The 24,486-nt window shown below is 33.7% G+C and overlaps 1 protein-coding gene across 1 annotated transcript in view; it reads right to left on the reverse strand.

The window, feature by feature from the left end:
* Positions 1–24,486, reverse strand: part of LOC131804024 (protein espinas-like) — a 102,640-nt gene that overhangs the window by 61,552 nt on the left and 16,602 nt on the right. The gene's annotated exons all lie outside the window — the stretch shown is intronic.

Raw genomic sequence — 24,486 nt, forward strand, 5'->3', positions numbered from 1 at the left:
TGTTGTAATTCATGCATATATCTTGAATAAATACTCCCTGCACTCTATTTTATTTTTACTAAATTCAAACCATCAAACTAGCCCCATCAGTTTTCAACATTTAAGCTATTTTTGCCATTGCGGATTATAACCACATATTAATATACTTAAACTAAGTAAAAGTAAAGCTTATCTCAATACAAGTTTTGATTTTAATACAAATATTTTTCTCAGCGATGTTAGTCAAATGTTGTTACATTTAATTGAAATCGATGGAATTAGTCAACGATCTAATGCAAAAATTGTCAACTCCATTTATTGCCACTTTACATTTCCTGGGGACATTCATTAAAATTTTTGTCCGCAAAATGTGGCGGCTAGCAAGCAATGTTAACATACATTTTAACGAACATCGCGAGATTAAGGCACTTTATTAATATGAAATTCTTGTCTCAGTAATTCCAAATATTGCTGCTTCATTAAGTGATTGGCGAGACGAAAAAGAAATCTACAGATCTGCATTATCTTTGGAGCGGACTGGCCAGCTCACTAATCAACACTAAGTGCTCGACTCCGCTTTCAATATAATATGATTTGATTGGCAAAAAGGCAAATACCTTGAGCTATGCGCTGGATGTCAACTGAACAGCATTACTGCTCTGAATGCATATTTTCTTAGTTTTCTTCTTCTTCCATTTAATCAATCGCTCGTAAATATCATCAGAAGTGCTTTTAAGATAGATGCATGCAGCAGATGCAGTGATATTTGATGCCGGACATTTTTTTAATTTTCAAAAGCCAAAGGACTCATAATGAAGTGCTGAACTTCTTCTTTGCTGTCATGTTGTTGTAAGCCCTTCTTGTGGTCGGTCGGTCGTTCGGTCGCCGGTCGGTCATTGATTTGATATGCAAGAAATGCCACCATTAAGAAGAAAATGAAAGAAAACTAATTAAAACTGGCATCGAAGCTTGAAATATCCATTGAGTGACTTGGGTGGTCGCGCATCTTCTGTATGTACGTATGTATGTATGTATGTCTCTGCAATGCTCTTCATCTTTATCACAGCCCTACTACACACCCTTGCGTACAAACAAATAGAATATAAAGTAACCGAAAAGTTTACGCATTGCAAAGAAGTCATCCAGTATCTACCAACGCCACCATCACCACCACCACAATCACTAGAGGCAGCAGCAGCCGAAGCTTATATATTGGCATGGAATTAAGTCGCCTGCTAGATGTTGTTGTGGCCAGCCACTTCAGTTGACTTCGGTTTGGTTCGTTTGGCTTTTGCTCTTTCTGCGATGCGATTTTAATTTAAGCTGAAAACGCACTCAAATGTGTATGATTTTAATTAAAAGTGAAATGACTTCAAAAATCCAATGTACTGAACTGTGGTGCATGCCCGAGAATGGGACACCAAAAGAAAAACGAAGCAATCAAATAAATGAAAATGGCTTTTAAGACGAATACTTTTCATTTCAAATCGAAATCCGCGAAAATATATGACACTGTTGCAAAATTGTACAATTAACGAGAATCCAAATTTAAATTTATGAAAAACGATTCTGATTTTTGGGTGTGTAAAGAATCGAAACCTCATAGTTAGAGTTGCAAAATGATATGGGCAATCAGAATTCTTCCAAAAATAAATTCTAAACTTCAGGATCAATTCGTTGGTCAGTCGATTTAAAGTACAAACAATGAAATTGGAATAATTTCCGCCACAAGATAAACTTAAAATATATTTAAGTATATTTATATATTTATCGAAAATGTGGCGAAAATATTTAAATTTTATTTAAGGAATGCTAAAACCTGGGCCAAAAATTAACGTTATGGTCTAATTTATATGGTTAGGCCAGCTAATGTCTTTATTTATTGTCAAAAAGTTTATGAAAACATTTTTTTTTTTGACAGAGAGATATCTCTGAAAAGCTTGTGACAGCAAAAGAAGACTAAGGCCTGAAATTTCTATTGAGTAAAACATTCAAATTCTAATAATAAAGTCTACTTTCGAATTGTTTTAACTCCGTTGATTTCAATAAAATCAGGAGCTCAAATACCAAATTACAATCAATTCGGCTATTTTTTATTTATTTATTTATTTTTTTGAAACATCCAAATTATCAAAAATCAGACAGTTACATCACATGGGACCAAGCGTTCTAGGTAAACGTTTATATTTGTCAGATGGCAACCGATCCAACAGAAATTTCAACAAATTTGGTTTCAAAACAAGGCTTCAGTTCAGTTCAGGCTTGCCGGCAGATAAATTCCCACAGCATTTTGTCCGATCTTAGTTTGCTTGTATTGTGCAAAGTTTGGACTAACTCATTGACTTTGCTCAGTTTGTATGCACTTACGACTTTTTCAAAATTTGGATCATTTGTTGGTGAGGTACCAGAGTCTGTGAACCGATATATCACGCTGAAGTAGAATTTTGAAGAGGGCTACGCAATATTTCACATTAGAGTTAATTTTTTTTTTTTTCAAAATTTTGATCTTTTGTGGGATTGCAATTTTCATATCTGACATAAGCGTGATACGTGATGTTTGGATTGCATTAGATACTCACTTTGCTTCCCAAAGGGTATATGATTTTTTGTTGAGAATGTTAATATTTTGAAACAGAGGTATCAGGAACGCCATAACTTTGCATTTTTTAAAAACCGTTTAAAATTTTGAACATTTACCGAAAAGTTACATTCCATCTATACACAAGCTCTGATATCAGTAGAAGTGGTGAGATGAGCGAAGTTTGAAGATGATTGAACAGATAGATTGAAGATTGAACAGTTACGCATTTGAAGGCTGTGCTAATTATTCAAAATGTTTATCCTTGTGGAAGAGGTACCAAAATACTGAGGGTATAACGAATTTGAAACATTCAAAATACTTAAAAGCCGAACGTAGCGTTACATGAGATTTATCGCAAATAGGGGACCTATACTGACTATTTCTAGAGACCCAGGGGTTAATAGTGGTTGCCGCAACATTGTTTTTCGATTTTTTTTACCAGGCATCCTGTGGAATGAAAGTACATATGACTGAAAATGGTCACAACGATTGGATTAATAAATTATTTCGCCATACTGCCAACAAATTAATTTTGAGGAATATTTCGAAGAAGTCAAAATAAACAAAACTTATTGATGTACTTGTCTTAAATAAAAAGATATATAAAATTTCGAATTTATTTCTCAAAAAAAATTATTTTCAATTTTATCACTTTCACAGGTAAGCTCATTGTCAGGAATTATATAATTATGGGGTCTGCGACTAACATTTCGAGGCGTTGGACTCGGAATAAAAATGTATGGTGGAGGCAGTAGTTTTCTCATATAAAATGTACTATTAAAGACCTTTATGTTATTTTTATTACCGAGGATTAACCATCAATATATCTCAGTTTTTTATATATGCTGGATCCATCGATTGGATTTTATATACAACATATTTCAATCGCATCCCCACTTCAGATCTAAGGTAGTACTTTAGTGTGTTCCTTTTTGTGAGAAGAGGAGGAGGAGTTGATTCCCTTGACTCTCGACAACTATTTCTATGAGGCTTGATTTGTTATTTGCTGGAATGTAATGTGAGTTACTTGTACTGTAATAATCTCTCAGAGAACTTTATTAATATAAATATACAGCCTCCTGTTGGGAACCATCAATTCCAGCCACATTAACTCCAATTCTAATATGATTTATTGATGATGGCAATAATTACTTTCATGTGTAACAAACCATCTCAGAATACTCCCCATAGTGCGAGGCCTCAAAATCACCAACGACAACAATACAAAGTATTTCATTTAAAGATAATTGTTTAGAAAATTGTTATACAAAGACTCGCATACTTTGCTGACCAATTTGAAAAGAAATATTAATGTATTTTGACTTCTTAAGAGTTCTGCGGAAACTGCTGAATAAGAAACGCACACACGACGCACACACAACAAGGGAGAATGAAAACAGACAAACACCGCAAATGCCGACAACAAATAACCACAAAAATATAATTGAAAAAATTTTCTGTTAATAATTTTCAATTATTTTATTTTTTCATTCCACTTTATGTTATTCATTTTTTCTCTTTTCGGTTTCCAACTCATGTCGTTTGTGGCCACTTGGTCAGCTGGCAAGGCAACACTGCCGCTTGACTTAACAATTTATGGAGGAGGAGGAAATTATTGTGTCGGCTCATGATATACACAAAAATAGGAAGAAACCTCACGCTTCCATTCTCAGGTCAGAACATGAGGCAAGAGTCAGTATTTTTGTGTGTTTCAACGCAACAAAGGGCTGGACCTAAAAACAAAACAAACCGACTCGAGATGCTGAATTCGAAAAGAGTGAGAATAAAGTTAATTGGTTACGCCTTTTGACTTTCAAAATAAATATTATTGCAGACAATTTGCCGCGTTTTTTTTTTTTTTCATATGTACGTACGTCCGGGATGGTACTGTTTTGAGACTACGTACGTACCTACGTTCGTCTGTTGGTCTAAGGGAATGGTGTAAACACTTCATACACATCGTGACTGTGGCAAAGATCATGATAACATGACCTCGCTCACTGTACCGCTCGCCGCAAATGAATGCTATGAATTTATGATGTAGCAAATCAGATTGTGATCATTGAAATATGTATGTGTAATGTGATAACATAATTTATAATTAAAATTAACAAAAAAAATAATAATTTGAAAATGATAATAAATAATGTTTCATAAATTATCACGATTGTTATTAGGATAAGCTTAATTTATATCTGCTATAAATGATTACCCAAATAAAAGTAAGGATGAAATTCGTACACAAATCGGTATGAATTGTATTTCCTAGTCTGGCTTATAATAACTTAAAGAAATTTCATTAAAAATTAGAATTAGCGAAGTTCCAAGCAGTATGGTATATACGTCGTACTCTTGATACGTATTGGCTTTAGATGGCAGTTCTTGGTTGAGTACAACTCGACCACCACTTCAAAGAAAATTCCGTGGAAACAAGATAAATTATCTATGTACTGTTGGTATATTAATATATCTATATATGTTGGTATATTAGAAAATTTCCGTATTCTCAGTGGCGGGGATGGGCGAAACCCGAATAAGCAGATTCTAAAATTTTTATAACTATCTTAAATTTATCGCTCCGTTTGCAACGCCTCGTCGGAAACCTCATAATGTTTTCTTGATCACCCTAACATACCATGTGGTTTATTGATATCTGTTGAAATTAAGAAAGAATCCACATTATTTTATATAGAGCTTGGAAATTTGTCACAATATTTGGCGTCTCATACAATTATCAATACCGATTTTCAGTGTTTACATTTTTTCAGCCACTGAACCAACTGCATTTTTACATTTAAGGTTCTTTTTTACATTTAAGGGTTTGAAGGTTCCCGGAAAAATTTGCCACTTTGCGTTCCCCTTAGGTTTGTTTTTAACTAACAAATAATTTTCTATATAGGTATATGATTTCTCAAAATGTCGACCCCTTGAAGGGAAAGTAGCAGAAAAAGTGGAAAAAAATGTTCATTGTGTCTCGGTTAGAACCAACTTCTAAATTCTGTGGACTTTATATAAAGGGGAATACAAGACAAAGTACAACGGTTGATTGATGTTTGATAAATTTCAAGGCTGAATTTTATAAATATTATAATTATTTAAAAAGTTGACCCTTTGTTGGGGAAGTTCCGCAAGGATTAGACCGATATGGCCCATCTTCAAATTTTCATTCATTCATCAGCGAAAAGTTCACCTTAAAATTTTGATTCGTTCAATATGTTTGTGTTAGCACTTTTTTGTGCACAATTTGTTCAGTTTCATTAAATCAAAATCTTAAGGTTTTATTCAAGGTTTAATATTCTAATAAATTTTTCCTTTTTCGGAAAGAATACTAGGAAAATGTTTAGCTTTTACACCAAAAAGTATTCAAAATCTTTTATTTTGAAGTTTACCGAGAAGGATATTAGTAAAACCATTGCGCAATGTAGCCACATCCAATTTTTCTCTCCAAAACTATTGCAACTTCTCCATTTGTAAACCTCGGTGACCTCGATTCCCAATACCGAATTTTTTAACATTTTGTATGAATATCCAAACCGATCTACATCCATCCTAGACACCAAAATCAGTACCACTTAGCACTATTCGAACAATTATAGAACACATTCGCAAAACCGACAGCGACCTCATTATCAAATTTCGGTATTCCAGCCCTATACATTCACTCAAACCCAAATTTAGTAACATTTAGTACTTTTCGAACAATTGTAGAACCCATTTTTAAACCCATCTCAATATCATAACCACTACTACCAGTACCAACTTTAGTACTTTTCGTCAAAAAATAAGACGCATTTCGAAACCACCGCCAAATCTCAAACACAGATACCATGAGTAATCTAAAAATCAAATTTCAAAATTCAGCCAATAAAAAATAAAGTAACATTCAGTACTTTTCGCATAATTGTGGCACACATTTCCGAAGCCACATGAACAGCAACCCTAACATCAAATTTTATATTTCAAACACTATCTGTTCACCCAATACCAAATTGTGGTAAATAAAGTAACATTTAGTACTTTTCGGGCACCTGTTGCACGCATTTCCAAAACCACCTATCTATCACAAACCAACCACCAACATGGACTCCATTACAAAATTTCAAAATTCCAATTTTATCCATTCATCCTTAACCAAACTGATCCAAATTTACTACCATGTAGTACAGTTGGCACACATTTCCAAAGTCAGCTTCATATATCAAACTTAATTCCAACCTTGATTCCCGTACCAAATTTCAAGTTATTAGCTCTATCCGATCACATAATGACAAATGGTACCATTTTCGAAGTTTAGTACCATTTTGGAACTTTTCGTAAATTTGAAATTCTAATTTCCAAAAACCTTTTGGGTACATCTATCCTGCACTCCATTAGTGGCTCCAAAAAATTCTAGCTCATTCCATTTGTGCAATATAAAGCATTTAATGTTTAGTACATTATAGACTTTTCGTATCCTTTTAGTACGCATTTTCAAAAACCTAGCCTTATCACACGCCTATGCACCAAGATTTAAATTTAAAGTGGAAATTTAAATTTTGATTTTTATTTCAATTTTGAAATGCAATGAGATAGTTTGATTAAATAAAATTAAAATTAATTAAGACTTTAAAAAAGATTTACAAGTTGATTAATCCCTTTAATCAGTATTTTCGTATCAACATTTTCAAGCGGATTTGGTTGTAATTATACACTACAACACCATGTATTGAGTGTACGTGTGTCCATCCGCCTATTTGTCACGTTAATTTTTATCCTCCTTTTTATCTATAATGATTATTTGAATAAGGAACCCAATAATCACAAATCTGCCTGTAAATTTCAAATAAACACATTATTTATAAACCTTATTAATCCAAAATTAGAGAACGAACCTTTATATTTCGAATGAATTTTTCTAAGTAGTCCATATACATATCCCAAAATATAGTGGAATTAGTTCATTTTAAGAGAATTAAGAGCCAATCTGGTACCATGTAAATACCATGTTTAAGTCATTGTCTGGACATATTATTTATATTATTTTGAAAAAGGCCACCATTATAAGAATATAGTTCAAACTTATTGAATAAAGAACCATAGTAGTTTCAGTATTCGACCAAAAAAGTCAAAACTCTATCCATTTTATTTAGTTCTAAAATAAAAATTTCAAAATAATTCACAGTGTATAAACATTTAAACTGCTATGAGCAAAACCGCACTCGCAAATTGCCAATTGCGGATTTCAAATCAAAGTAAGAATTCATGCTGATAATTACATCAGAACCACTTCTCATCGACAGAAACATGAAATTGGCTATTTCCTTTGGGGCAAATTAGTTTCGGTTGTTATTTCATCACAAAACATTCAGACGATTGATAGATAAATGATTTGTCATTACAACAAATGACCGCTGATCAGATAATAATAAAAATCTTAAAAAAACATTAAAATGGTTTTTGGTTTAGGTAGTTTATGGAAACAATTATGGGAGGCGAACAACAAAACAATTAATAAACACGAGGTAATAAACACAACACACAGAACACCAAGTCATCTGCATTAGGCCAAGAATGATTTGTCGTTTTTTTTTTCTAACTTTATTTTGGTTTCTTTTTTGTTTGGTATTTCATGGCTTAAAGTATGTTAATTTATGTTCATATAAAACAAGATTCTGATCAGATTAACTTTCATTTCAGCGTATATCTTTTTTTTTGGGCAGATTGGCAACGACGCGTCGTCTGTTGTGTGAAAACAACAACAAAAATCTCTGACAACAACAAATTAATTCATACGAAATTGAATTTTTAGGTGAGGCGTCGATTCTCATCAACGCATGCGTCGATATATTAGTGGCCGGGTGTCTTGGAATATTCTTTGCAATTTATCTCCAAACAAATTATGACGAGAGCAGCACCACAAAAGTGTGTCACCAACATTAAAGCCACCATGTATGAAATCTTTCTCCATCCATTTGAGAAAAACCCAAACACCGCCAACATCTCCGAAGTCAAATTGTAAAAAACGCCAAGACACATTTGAATGTGGCCAAAGACAAAAAGAGGAATTAAATTGTGAAAGTGTAAAAGACTTACAAGCTAAAAATTTGATCTGACCATAGTTGTCTTACAGAGCTAAGCACTGACCATGTTTGTACATGGATTTGTTTTGTTGTAGGCCCACAACCACTTAAAACAACTTCACTGCGCACATGTGTGTGTGTGTGTTGTGTGGTTTTAATGGATGGAGTTTGAGTCAGAGCTTGGTAGCAGGTACTCACCACCATCACCACCAACTCATCCGTTTCTCATCCATACCATTAATATTGTGTGGTGCTACATGACCATGGTACTTGGAATCTTCTTGTTTTTGCTGTTGTTCTTTTTTTTTGCACAATTGTTTTGCATTCGTTACTTACTGATCGAGATTTGTCACGATTTCCTCTAACTCTTTTGTGTGACCATATGTGGCGACAGTGATCGTATTTTCACCGGCTAAAATTAAGGTCAATTCCAAGTTGATGATGAGTGTTTACAAACAATTTCAATTGGCATAAAAAACGATGCATGCCAATATGATCACGAGTGTTTTTCATTTTGGGTAATCAGTGAAGAGGAATGTTTAGATGTTCCCACTGGAGGAAATGGTTAGAAAAAATTCCAACTTCACAATAATTTCAATTGAGTACCCAAACTTAATAATTGAAAATAGAACAAGAAATTAAATTGATTTCCAAACTCTAATTTCAAATCTGAGCACATGCACTTTTCCATAGAGATGGTTTAGCGCAGCTTATAAATATCAACATACAATGTTCATATCCTTTCAAACCTCTCGCCGGTAAACATCATCCAGACCCACAATTTACTTCCATCATGTTGCGTACGTGCGTGAATTAAATGGAGTATTCATGCAAGAAGCGGAGTCAATGAAGGTTCAAGGTTTTAACCATATATCGTTGATAGTTTATGATATAATTGCAAATTATAGTTGAAACATTGTTGTTCAAGAAATGGTATGGCAGAAACCAATTGGTTGAGTTGGTATGAGTATAGAAATAGGGTTGGGTACATATGGATTCAAACATATTATACAACATTTTTATTAATCAGTAAAAATGCATGTCGATCACGCTCAAAGATATAACACTGTTTAAATCTTTTTATATTATCTTATGTCCCTGTTTTCCCAAAAAAAAAAAAAAAAAATAATAAAATTCTTGGCCTTAAAACGTGAAAACCGTTTTGTATTTTCAATTAACTCCCAGTAGAACTTAATCAAATTTCTCATACGGTCCAATGCTGGCATTGAACTTACAATCTTCTGTTTTACCAAATAATCAAAAATGTCGGTGAAGATTGTGCACGTCCGGCTAGGACATCGTCGTAGGTTGAAAGTTCGAGATTTGGCGTCGGCAAATGAGGAAAAACAACATTATGTTCGCAGCACTTTTCCACTTGCATTGATTATCTTTTAAATAATTCCTTCCGGAGACTCGTGCATCGACGGAATCCTAACACAAGCTATCACGCAAACGGTTCAGTACTAGGGGGAGGGCGGGAGTATGAATTTTTAATGAAGAACCATATCTCTATTCGCTTGCTCCATTATAATACGATCATTCAAGCAAAGGTCCTAACGATCGCAAAGTATCAGGACTGGCTTAATGCCAACACGAGATCGGCCACAGTAAAAACTGTACTAAAAACTGTAATATTCAAGACAGAAAATCGGAAAACTGTATTGGAATGTATAAAATCAATCAACAACTATTCCCAACACGGCTCAGTACGCATTATAGGGATACCAAGTCATGCGGGGGTTAGAGGTAACGATATAGCGAACTCTCTCGCCAAAACCAGCAGGGAATCAGCAATGTCCAATGCAAATTCAAGACAAAAGCAAAAACATATCCCTGTAGAACAAAAAAATATCAAAAATTCAATGGGGCGAGGTAATAAACAGATTAGTTGTGTAACAACTTATGGGGCTCCTGGGTATACAAGCTCATTTGTACAAGATATGATGTGCAGATAACATCATATACAAGGCATGCGGGGAAGATGATGAAACGTTGGATCATTTTCTCTGTCAATGGCCAGTGTTTGCAAATATCAGTACCTATTCTTAGGGTACGACTATATACAAGACCTTAATCGGATCATGGTTAATGAAATAAAACAATTAGTGAATTTTGCCAAGGCAACAGAATTTCTAATACAATAGCCTGTAAGCTGATCGTCTTCTTTCAATAATATCTTACTGGCTTAAGAGTATACCCACCAGGACATGCGGCGACTTTTTCGCCCCTCTTTTCAACCTAAACTCTCGGTATGTCGGCTAATATATATCTTCGGCATTTGGCCATATATTTTATGTATAACTTTTTGGGGTCATTCCATAAATATTAGACCTAAATAGTTTTTTTCAATTATTATACATTCCTCGTGGAAACATAATTTTTTGGCTAATTAACACCCCATCCCAAATAGTTTCGGAATATATTTCTGAGGACGTCCCTGTATTGGAGTGTAACAAAAAGAAGTGAATCAAGATATCCACTTGAGAAACATTTTGTCTTTTTGGGGGTGTGGTACGAGGAACTGCGGCCAATATTTTCCCTGATCCCTGCTGACTCAATTCTGATATAAATATTACCGCATGCCAAACTCGGACAATATTTTGGGTACTCCACCATTATTATGTTAGATATACGCATTTGTTTCGTAATCTTTGAACCTTTGTCGGATAAATATTGGGATTTGCAAGTTGTAACTTAGTCGGATGGTCATTCTGTTCGGAAAATTACTGTCGTTGAAAATATTAACCTTTTGTGTGAGAAGGTACCTGATAGAGTGAACCAATACTGCATATTTCCGAACCCGATGTAAGTTTGATAATGAGATGAGTCACATTTTCGCCGTATCGAATGATGTATACCCTCTGTAGCCATAAGGCTAAGGACGTTTTGCACGAAATAAGTAGTTATTTTTAACCGCTGAGAGTCAATCATTTAAGTACTTATTTACCAACTTTGGCTCTAGAAGGGTATTTTAGAAGTTTCTAAAAAATGTCTCAAGGATTTTCAAAATGTATGGTGCGGTTATGCATGTTGTCAATATTACGTCCCTTCTTTCAAACAATCCCCATTGATTTAAAACAACGCTTAATTTCATGCCATTTGAACCTATATGTTCACTCTCTTCGGTGCTAATGGGAATTCAAAGAAATGTTTGAATTTTATTCCTGCCTATATTTTTTGGTATTTGAGGTTTGGTATGGAAGTGATTTTCAACATTAAGAGTATTTGCGGTAGAATCGAACTTTTAATATTCCACCACAAAAGTTAAGGTCTATTTCACCCGCTAAGTATTCACCGGTGACTTTTACTCTAAAACTCTAAACTCAATGGGATTTTGTCAATTTTATACAATAAATCTTTGCTTAGTATATCCCCGTTCGAACATATTCCTGACCGCAGTAATTAAGTAATTAAATTTCAACATGGGCACACATAGCTAGATTATTAATTTGACAACATCTCATTGTCAAATGAAATCAGAGATGAGAACCTGTTTTATTTGCAGTGAAATTTGCAAATATTCAGAAAATGCAGATATGGATATGCTTATTTGAAATTACTTTCTTAATTTTCACGTGTATACAATCAACAAACAACATAATTTGAAAATTGTTTTTTTTTTTATACCCTCCACCATAGTATGGAGGATATATTAAGTTTGTCATTCCGTTTGTAACACCTCGAAATATACATTTTGGAGCCCACAAAGTATTTATATTCTTGATCAGCATAAAATTCTATGTCGATTTAGCAATGTCCGTCTGTCCGTCTGTGGAAATCACTCTTCCGAACGAAATGAAGTAAGTTGATAAAAATTTACTCAAATGTGTATTCTGTCTGCAGGGCTTTTGGTATTGAAAATGGGCCATGTAGGTCCACGTTTTGGTATAACCTCCATATAATGGCACCTCCCTATTTTCCCTATTTTGGTGATTTAAGCTATATTATTCACCGGAATACGTTCAAATTTGGTATTTGAAGTATGACAGAAAATTGACTGTGAAGGTCCACGTCTTCGTATAGCCCTCATATAGCGGTACCTCCAGATATGCGGTATTTTGCGACATTTTTCACCGGAATTGTTTCAAATTTTGCATTTGATGTTCGTAATGGATAATGGAATGGTCTGTGCAGGTCCACGTTTTATAACCCCCATGATACCTTACTATATTCGGTATTTTGATGATTTTAGCTACATTATAAAAAGATTTTTTTTAAAGTTTCACATTTGAATATTGTAATAGCTTATGACAAAAGTTGTCTATGCAGGTCCACATCGTCGTATAGACCCTAATATACGGCTACATTCGGTATTTTTAAGATTTTAACATAATTTTGAAAGGATTTTATTTTTTGCAAATTTGTACCAAATGGTGGAGGGTATTCAAATATCGGCCGGCCGAACATACAGCTTTTTTATTTGTTTTTTTTTTTTTTTTTGGAAAAAGAGTTGGACTCTTTGAAACCTTGAACTATTTAAAAATAGAGACTTTACTTTCTGCTCACCAAAACCTCATATTGCGGTTAGACACCGAGAAGTAATGTTATATAGATGCAATTAATGAACCAATGTAGCCAATTTCAATAACAATACTCAAAGCAACCCTATAGACTGTTATGCCAGACTTTATAGATCTGTATACATTTAAAATTCTGATCAATTTAATAATTCTCATTTTAAATGAGAAATGTGTATTGAAAACTGAATCCATCGTGTTGTGCTATTGTATTCACAACAGTAGTTTTAAGACTAGTTCGAAAATTCTATTTAGTTTCTTATTATTCCCATATTCTAGATGGGCAATTATTTAAGCAAATATGTGTGGGAAATAATGTTGTTTCATCCTTAACGATTTCAATATGCAAATGCAAATTTTTGGTAATTAATTACTTGGAATATTTTGTTTATATCTTTTGGCCATGGGAATTTTATTTTGTTTATTAAACACACCCCAAGAGCGAAGGTAGATATAAAAAACGCTTCATTAAAATATGTTAAGGCTTGATCACTTTAACCAAAAAGAAATTTTGCTATCGTCCATTGAAGTCGTTTGTCTTCAAACCAAAGAATACACCCCTCACCAATGACAGTGTGTAGGAAGGAGCCTAAATTGATGACTTCAAACTATTAGAGGGTTGAAAGGTGAAGTCAAGCGTTGATGTGATGTGCTGCCAAACATGAGATGTGTCTTAAGACATGCCATATTTCTCGGCTTGAATGAAGACTGTTCTAAACGTTATTTGTCTGTCTGCCGAAGACATTTTTCTTTTCTATGTTTTTGTTTTGTGGGAAATTTGTTTATTGTTTGACTTCCGTGTGATAATGTCATCCATGTAGGGGTAACAATAAGATCTACGTTATTCGTTGTAACAAATTCCCACGTTCTAACAGGTGTGCTTGTATTGGACTTGCTAACCCAGGGAATCGTGTCAATAAAAATTATATGTTTGAAGTTTTATAATGTTTTGTGGGGCATCTCGCCTTCGCATGGAAACGTTAGTATGGGTGGTCAAATCCAAAGAGGGAGCTGAGAAGAATTTGTGGACAATTAAATTATTTCATTTTCTTATGACTGACGAGTGTTAGAAGGCAATGTTGTTGTTGTTGCGGTGTAATGACAGTTGAATTGTTATGACTTTTGTGATGAATGACGCTGGATCACTGAGCATCAGCAGTGGAAGTTTGTTTTCTTGATTCAAGTCTGTGTTAATGACTCTGAGTTTCATTTGAAAAGTAAATTAAATTAGATTGAAATTACACCTCCACACGCAAAACAGAAGGAACATTAACATAATGTTAAGATATGAATGTTTTTCTAGAGTAATTATTTTAATGTCTGTCTAGTGTTTGTTTGTTTTGAAAAATTTGTATTTCTGCGTTTAATTCTTAGAATTGTGACTTTAGGAAGCTGTGTTGAATTTTTGAAAGATGTGGTTGAAAATTGGCAAATTAGCAAATTCCTTGTAAATTTTTCATTAGGTTTCAAATATTATTAAGCGGAAGTAATCAAAAAAGGGGCATATGACACTTTTGGCTTCTGAAGTGTCAAGTTCTTCCTTTAACTTATTATTCAAACATGTTGTCACTAATGAAAACCGGAAATGTCAACTTCAAACTCATTTGGTTGGAAATCGCTGCAAAACTCTTTACAATACCTGTACCAAACCTTTTGTACCTCATGAATTCCGAAATGTCAACCTAAGACTCAATTGGGTGGAAATTATGCTCGAAACCTTAAAAGAACATAGAGACACGAGTATACTGTAGTTGTATATGATTTTTTTTTTGTGAGAAACAGTTGGGAGTAATGACAACCTGAAATATGAAATTACAGCGAGTTCCGCACCTATCATTTAAATGCAGAGTAAGACTTTACCTGAACATTGACCGATAAAGCCCATTTTCAGTATCAATTATTCTAGGCATGATTCCAAATATTGTTCGGAATTTCAGAACCCTACATAAAATAATAAATCGTGATTTAATCTCTCAAAGAACTGAAAATGTCGAATTAAAGTCCGTTTTTCGAAAAAATCTAGAGAGTAAAGTGTGGTGCGATAGCCTATATTTGGGCTGCATATGGAGAAAACATACTTGTGAGTCAAATTTAAACCTTGTAAATTTATTGGAAAGATAAAACCAGAGATCAAATTTAGTCGTTTATACTCACGAATGAGACATACTCGCGTGCGGAAGTTCTCAAAGTGTACGAATTTTATACAAAGTTTACTATCCACTCTGCTATTTTATGTGACAGCACTCGAAAATTGGAATTCGAAATGTCCGAATTAGTGTTAGAGTTTGCTCTGAATGTTAAATCAGGTGAAATAAATGGTTTTGTTTTCCGATTTGTGTGGTCTTGCGTATGCCAAAAACAACAAATACAATCACTTTTTCTCACTTTTTCTCGTTCTTTGTTGATACAGATTGGCGACAATGCTCTTCAACATATTTGTCTTTTATTCCGTTTGCAGCTGTGGTTTCATATAATGTACATAAAGAGTACTCGGTTAGAGCGGAATCTGCTCGAATTCCAGAGAATTTTTTACTCACTAGAAAACGAACAAAGCATACTCGCTCTTATTTGAGTGCCATAAAAAAGAGTATTTTATATTTTTTATCTTAGAAGTACTCCCGCTCGAATTCGAGTGAATTTCACTCTCTACTCAAATTCGACCGAGCATTTCGCAGTTCTGAGAGAGAGACAGTTTTTGAATGAATATTTTGAGAGGTCTCAAACGGAATGACAAAGTTAATGTACTCCCCACAAAGAAAGAAAAACAACTAAAAGCGACAACAGGTCCGCACTTTTTTGCCCTCCATAATGTTAAAACTTAATTTGTATCCAAATTTGCCATCCTTGAAGTCCATAACATTTGGAAGTTCCCATACAAGTTTAAAGACCATAGCTATGCCTATATTGTATATTCTTGAAGAGGAGGTAATCTACCCACAAAGAACCCAAAATACCAAATCACAAGTGATTTTGTTGAAAATTGGTTCGGAAAGTCAGGAGAGGGCTATAACTAAAAATGAACAAATACAAAATTTTATTATTGTCTCATTGAAAACCTCCATTTCTAAAATCAAAAACTACACATTATTTTTCTTTGCTTTATCTATTTTTTAAACCTATTTGTCACACCCTAAAAAGCAGATTATTAAAGATGTTTAGTCTTTAAAAATATCAAACCGTGACCTTGAAGACTAAGTAATGCATTATGCTTTGCTGACAGTTTTAATTAATTTACATATTTGAAATTTAAATTGTATTCATTAAATAGCAACATGACATACTTTGTTGGCGTAATTTATTTATATTATCAACGGAAATGAGTTGGACGAGAAAAAAAAAAACAAAGACATAAGCCCTTCTTCACTATTCATTCAGAGATTCATGCATGTATGACCTTATTTTTTGTGTCATCAGTTCATGACCGAAAACCTTTCAGCCTGGTGAGGTTCTTTAAAACGCTGCTATCGGGTTAGTATTCCCTTCTTTTGGAAAATGCATTTTCATTACCCGTAAAACTCAGCAGACCATTAAAAGAACAAAACTAACAAATATTTGATGGCAAGCCAAGGTGAACAGGTTCTTTCTTATTTTTTGGACTTGAATACAAAACTAACTAACCAACATTGTTTATGGTGCACCATGGTTGACTTCATCGCAGGGTTTTTTGCACTTCATCGCTGTATTTTATTACAGGAATTGTTTGTTGCGCTGGTGTTTCATTTTTCCCCTGGCTGCACTTGTTGCAGATACATTCGCAGAGATAAAAGTAACACACAGGAAAAGAAGAAGCAACAAAAACTCAACCATTTGGTGTAGATTTGAATATGGCTGATCCAGAAAGGAAAATAACCCATAGCAAGGTAAAACTAGAAACCACAGAGGCAGGCAAAATCATAAACATTGTGTGAAAGAAGACCATGACAAGATATTCCAATTAGAATAGTCGTATGGTTATTATTTTTCCACGGCTATAAAATTATTGAAACCAATAGAATTTGTTGCAAGTAACTGTATTCCCTGTGCTGCAATTCCGGTTTCATCATAAAATAGGAGTACTTTATTTGTCATAGATTGCGAATTTAATAGCATCCATATAAAAAAGAAGCAAGTTGAAAGGCACCATTTCGCAGGGAAGTTTTATTTTGTAAGTGCGGGCTTCGAGTAGGGAAAATATTTCTAAAGCTGTGAAAGCTTTATAAATGTCATAGCCATGGTATGTATCGTTTGTATATCGCTTTGGTTAATGAAAAATCGACTACACTGTGCAACAAAAATTCCCTTGTTTCAATAATTACCGTAAAACCCAAAAGAGTAGAGTTTTTTATAACCTCCATGTAGTAGTATGGAGGGTATATTAAGTTGGTTATTCCGTTTGTAACACCTCGAAATACACATTTTATCTATGTCGATTTAGCGATATCCATCCATATGTCTGTCTGTCCATTCGTCTGTGGAAACCACTGTAGCTTCCGAACGAAATTGAAAATAGACTATATAGGTCTACGTGTTTGTATAGCCCTCATACAACTGTACCGGCAAACTTAATACTCTTTGGCCGCTTTAGTCAAAAGTTTAACCCAAATTTTCTTTCAATTGACATCATATGTTCCCATTATGTAAGAAAGATTTTTGTATAGGACTGTCAATATAAGTCAAAGTTTTGATATAGTCCCCTTAAAACTGTACCTCCAAATATTCGTTATTTGGATGATTTGTGTCTCACCTTTCCCCGGAAATTTTTCAAATTTGCAATTTGAAATCCCTAAAGAGTCCTACATCCTATGGCAGAAAAAACAAACAGGTCAACGTTTTCGTATAGCCCCCATACAACGGTAACTCCCTACATTCAGTATTTGGTGATTTTATGATTTTGGTGTTCGGCTCGACAGATCATACTGCTTTTTTAGTTGTTTCTTTTATTTTCGCATTAAAATTACTTACAATTCTCGCATTTTAAATACACGAGGATTATTTCGGTCGAAAATTCAGAAGAGCCAGGAAAGGAGTTTTTTTGGTTTGTTTTTGGAAATATGGTAGACACTGAATTTAAACGGAATTAAAGCAAGTTAGAACATTCTACAAAATTTATTTGTTATAGAATTTTACGGCAGGTTACAGAAGACATGAAAAACCTTAATCTTTGCTAAATGCCAGGAATCCATTTATATTAATAACACCTTTTAGAGTTAAAGCAGTAACTTATGTGAGTTAATGCAAAATTATTCTGCATGATTTTAGAAGAATGATTTCAAAGACAAGATTATTCTTCATCAAATTTCACTTCAGGTCACCAAAAGAATATTAGACTGGATTGTGAAAAAATCCAGGTGGTTTTTATAGTCTTTGGTTTGTAGCTTAAACTCCAAACGATTTTCTGGTTATTAGGTCCAACTTCCTAAAGGGATTCATGTGGCCTTGGCAATACACAAAGGAACATTAATTTTTCGAGATATCTTTCTAAACATTAAATTTAGAGCTTTAAAAATTAATAGAGAGTTCAAGTTCAAGACTCATTGGTTAAAAAAAAAATTGGTAAATTCGGTATATAGTAAATTTGGTATAGTCCTAAATAAGGGTAAACAACAATTTTAAAGACTTTTTCACGTTTTAATCATATTTTTCATAAAATTGCACAAAATTTTGGTATTTTAGAAAAAAAATTAATACCCAAACGACACTTTTAGAGACTCCCTTGAAGGTTCGACAAAAATAATACTCTTTTTGTTATCAGTAATGTTGTCTAGGATAATATATATCTAAAGTGTAGGGCAAAGAGGGGGCACTTTAGATGTATTTCTTCAAAACGCCGATACACGTGTCTTCTATTTTAAGCTTTACTTTCATAATTTATTGAGTTTTCCCTGTAATTATTTTTAATATAAGATAGGGTTGTCAAAATTTTTAAATAAAATGCATTAACAGTTTTTCATGTTCGTCAATTCTAATTCGATTTCAGATTTTAATTTAGAATTACGAAATGCCATTTAAATTTTAAAAATGCTACTCAACTAAAATTCCAATTTGATTTCTTTTTCTTTCAAATGAAATGCCTACCTAAATTAAATTAAATTCCTAAGATCCTTTTGTGAGAGATTAGTTTATTGAAATTCCGAAATATTTCGTTAGAAATTCTGAATAATTTCGATGTGCCCAGCATTTGCTGCTATTGAAATACATTAAAAATACCTAAAATATTGACCAACAACCCTTATTTCGGAACCAAACTCATTCACAACAAATTTGACATTGTATTAATTCTATTTATTTATTTATTTATTTTTATTTATTTATTTATTTTTTTTTTTTTTTTTTTTTGTTAAATATCACTATAATGTCTTAAAACCTAGCCTCGATATTGGTATTCCAGCTCATCAGAGAAATAAAACAAATTTAAACAAGTTTTAGGATCCAATACATAGTACATATTGCAAAGTGATACCTTCTTAATTGTACAATGGATCCAATCATAATTGTTAAAATATTTGTTTACGTTCTCATATAAATCATTCCAATTTTGATTATTAATTCACCTTCAAATACAAAATCAGTTTTCTAATCTTTATTCCATACCTTGACTCGAAATCACCCACAACATAAAAAATACCCATCATTTTTATTTGAAGTTAAAATTTCCCCTTCCCGCCCAATTCAGTGAAAATAAATGTCAAACGGCGCCACTTTGACAGTTACAAAAATTCAACCGTTAGAAGGAATGCACGTTCCTGTTGTACTCGACTTTTGGCATGTAAATTAACCACACAATGTCTAAAAGTTATGGAACCTCCAACCGACCGACAGTATTCCAGCTATTGCAAATTAACTCTTCCATTTCATATCCCTCACAGTTGACATTTCTCTTCGAGGCCATGACGCATAGCTCATGGTCATTAAAGTGCCTACTACTGTCGTGGTCAATTTGCATCAAATGCCATAACAACAAAGATGCTATCGAATGATCTGTTCCCGAGACTGGAGAACAATTGTTATGACTTAAGTGGAGTGCTAAACTAGTGGCAGTAGACTTTGCAGAAAAAATAGGTGGATATCGAAAGCACAACAACTCCTGTTTTCCACCTCCCTCTCTTTTTCTTCAAATCCATTGGAATGTAAAAATAAATACAACAACACAACAGCGAAAAATGATGATGATAATGATGGCAACAGGAATTATTTCTACGTTTACATGTAAACACAATATCTGATATTCATTGAAAATTCAGCTATGCTCTCTTGCATGAGCAACATTTTCACATGCGATGACGCTATGCAGCATATCCATCTGCCACAAGTTCCAATGCCAGCATGTGGCTGGATGCCAGGCAGGCAGGTAAGCAAGCAGGCTGGACGACTTGTTTGGATTGTTCTGGCATATGAGCTCTTCGTCGGATGGCTTAGAGGTTGTTTATTTTGTTCGATTTTTGGCTGCCACTGTCGCTGTCTATCTATGGGGCTGATGCTCTTAGATCAGTTAAGAGCGAAAATTGTCTTTCAGTTATTGGCGATTTTGTTGAGGCCTAACACGTTTTTCTGTCAAAACGACGAAAAACGCAAAAACTTTTACTTTGAGAAATTGTTAAAACAAAAAACTTGTTCTCTGGCAAGGATTTCCAGTGTAAATAATATATTGACTTCCCAGGCCAGAAGACATCTTCGAACACTTTAGACGCATCAATGTTATTACCGTTAAGCAACAAGTTAGTGTGGTGCCTATGCGCCTCACTTGCACAGCGGTTTCAAGTTGTTGGGCTAGTCTGAATGCTCGTTCACTCACTCGCTCGCTGGCTGGCTTGCTTTGCGAAGACAAATTATAATTATCACGATTGTTTAATTACCCCGAAATTAAACCAGCGGCCACAAGCTCAAACAAACTCCTCGGCCGTGGTAGTTCAAGTAACCGCCATAAAATGTTTTTTTTTTATGTAAATATAAACAAAAAACAAAAATAACGTAACCAAACAAATGCAATAAAAACTAATGCAATAACCACGCAGCCAGCCAGCTTTCCTAGCCATGAACTTATCAAGCCTACGGTGGCCGGTTATTTTGATTTTGAATGTTATGTTATTAGCAAATATTTTCTCACTTTGAATAACATTGAAATTAATGGATTTGAATTGTTATGATTCTTGGGAAATATGAAAGAAAGCTTGGAAACAAATTACAAGTTGCAAAACACATGTCGGTCATTCCAAAGTTAGGTGGTAAAGAATAATAAAATCAGTTTTGAATTAAATTGATTATCACTTGTGGTTAAAAAAATATATATATTTTAAAAACAGTTTTTCGAATCTTCACTTACTACGACAATAAGGTGAGGTTAAAGAAATTTTTCCTAACATGGACCACATACAAGGCCATATAAACACTACTTGAACCAGTTTTTGGTTACCAAGTTTATATAAAATATATCTCAATTTAAAAGAAAATAAAGGACTGCCTTTATAGTGCTAGCTATGTATGTCATTTAATATGAAAATACAATCATTAAATATGAAATGGAAAAAATTGTAGAAAACTTTACAAATGGCGAAAGATGGAAATTAGAACCACCGTGAGGAAGACGGATAAACTCTACAATATAAACTGGATATTTCCAAAAGAGGATGTATTTCGTAAATTGCAAAGAATCCCCCGATGGGTATATTAAATAAATGAACTACCCCAAGTCTATCGGCGTCAAGTTTTCTGTTCTCTGTCATATGGGTAAATAATGGTGGATTTTTTTTTCTAAATGTCATACTTGAGTTTAAATTCAAGCACTATAAAAAATCATACCAAGCTGTTTGGTGAAGAAAATATATGGTTAACCTTAACTAGGCAAAATACATTACAACAGAGCAAGCCACCTTTGGATTGGAAGGCTTTTAAAGATTTCTTTAACAAGTACAATGCCAAAAGGGCCAAGCTTAAATTCTGGATCTGCATTAGTTAGTTCGTGAATTCCGTCATTCCGTTTATAACTCATCGAAATAATAATTTTAGACATAACGAAGGATATATGTTCATGATCAGCGTAAAATTCTAGCCAAATTGTCTGAAAATCTAGAAAAGAGTTTCTTCTGTCTATATAGGTCCACGATGTCGTATATCCCCATATGACGGTACATCCCTATATTCGGTATTTTTATAATTTTAGCGACATTATTCGCCGGAGTTTTTTCAAATTTCGTATTTAGAGTTCGTAATGGGAACTACAGTCTATGACAGAAAATTGTCTATGCAGGTCCGGGTCTCCGTATAGGCCCCATATATCAGTACCTCCCTATATTCGGTATTTTGATGATTTTAGGTACAAAATTCACCGAAATTGTTTGAAATTTCGTATTTGAAGTTCCTAATCGGTATTACAGTCTGTGACAGAAAATTGCCTATGCAGGCCCAGGTCTTCGTATAGTCCCGATATAACGGTACCTCCCTATATTCAATATTTTGATGATTTTAGCTACATCATTAACCGAATTTTTTTAAGTTTCGTATTTGAATATTGTAATGGCTTATGGCAAAAGTTGCCTATGCAAGTCCACTTCTTCTACAGACCCCAATATAACGGATATATTTGGTATTTTGAAGATTTTAACAGAATTGTTACGGATTTAATTTTTTGAAAATTTCCAAATTCGTTCCAAATGGTGGAGGGTATTCAAAATTCGGTCCGGCCGAACTTACTGCTTTTGTACTTGTTTGTACACAAAATCCACTGGTCCTTGCTTCCAGTGTTTTTTTTTTTTCTTTAAGGCTTTTTTACACGACCTCCCCATTTCCAAGAAAACAAATTAGGGTTTTCTATGGCATACTCACTAACACACAATTCAGTAAACAACGCATTTTCCACTCGATTATACTTTTACTCTATTTTGAGTATTTCGGCTTCCCTTCTATTTTTCTAACAGGAGTAACTCGCGAGCACTTCCATGAAAACAAAAGAATGGAGAGTACACTCCATGCAAAACTTGTACTCTTCGAGCGCTCTAAGCTCTGCTCCCAATTGATACTGAAAAAATATTCGTAATCCATATATCGTAATATTTTTTATGCCTAGGACAAGTGTTAAAAACGTTAAGATTACTCCGGGACTCCGTCTCTAACTCAACTTAAACTGCTTAAATCCGAAACTTAGACTGCAACATTAAATTTGCATGATCTTCAATTGCATATATAAATAAAGTAATAATAAACCAATTCAGAATTATTTTCACAAATCAAAATATATATATTTTTTTCGAAAAAAAAAGATTTCGTTATCTAATTTACAAAAACCACTCTATTAATGTTTAATTTTAAAAGCTTTCAGATGGACGTGGTCGGCGAATACCTACTGGATCCTCCCAAATAAATAAACAAAATTTTATAAATTCTCAAACCTCATTTAATTTGAGAGGTGTGTTAGATTTGGTCCACCCTTTACACATACTTATATTTACATAAATTGAAGAAATATAAGTACTTAATGATGTATTGACCAATTCTACTACATATCCGAAGGCTGTGACTACATATCTATATCTGTCAGAAAATCGCAACCTCATTGATACCACTGAAATAAGTCTGTCATCGGTACGTATCAAAAGCACTTTGAGGAACCGCAACTGGTCAAATGTACAAAAAAAAAAATTGACAAATAAGCATTTCGAGGGGAGACCGGACCCTACGGCCCCTTGTTCGATTTCAAAACAAATCTGTATGGATATACGAGCAAAAACAATACACAACAGGCACCACAGGTACTGTGTTAAAAAATATTCTTCTTAAAAGTTATAAAACCTCAACCGCTTTTAGAGCTCCGGCATGGTATGATTTTTTTAAATCACCAGAAAAAAGTTCCTTCTATTCGCTAATCTGTGTATCGACCACAAATATTTAAGTAGATTGGTTCAACTTAGTCCAATTTATTCTTTGTAAAGATTTGTGACTCCAATGGTGAGCTTAGGTTAAAGACACTACTTTCAAAATATTGGGTAGCTTTAGTTGCATCTTTTCTAATGCTATGAAAAACCCACATTGCATTACAACATATTACCTCATCTTTAACATCAACAAACTGTCTATTCCAATGTTGTGATTCCCGTAAACGATTTAATTACGAAATTTGTAATGAAAGCAACAACTGATTTAATTTGAAATAAGATTACATCCCCAATAGAAAGGTCATTAAAAATTGTTTGAGTTTACAACTGGACATTTCCACATATGTAAACCGAAAAAATACTTAAATTGTAATTAACGGACCTACAAAACATTTTATTTTGGGTTAGGTAATGTTTTCCACTTAAATGAATTAAATAACTGAATCTGTTTACTTTCCAAAATATATGTGTGTGCAACATAAGTATACACATATGTACAACCCAGC

Source organism: Musca domestica, unplaced genomic scaffold, assembly GCF_030504385.1.
Source record: "Musca domestica strain aabys unplaced genomic scaffold, Musca_domestica.polishedcontigs.V.1.1 10, whole genome shotgun sequence".
NCBI lineage: Eukaryota > Metazoa > Arthropoda > Insecta > Diptera > Muscidae > Musca > Musca domestica.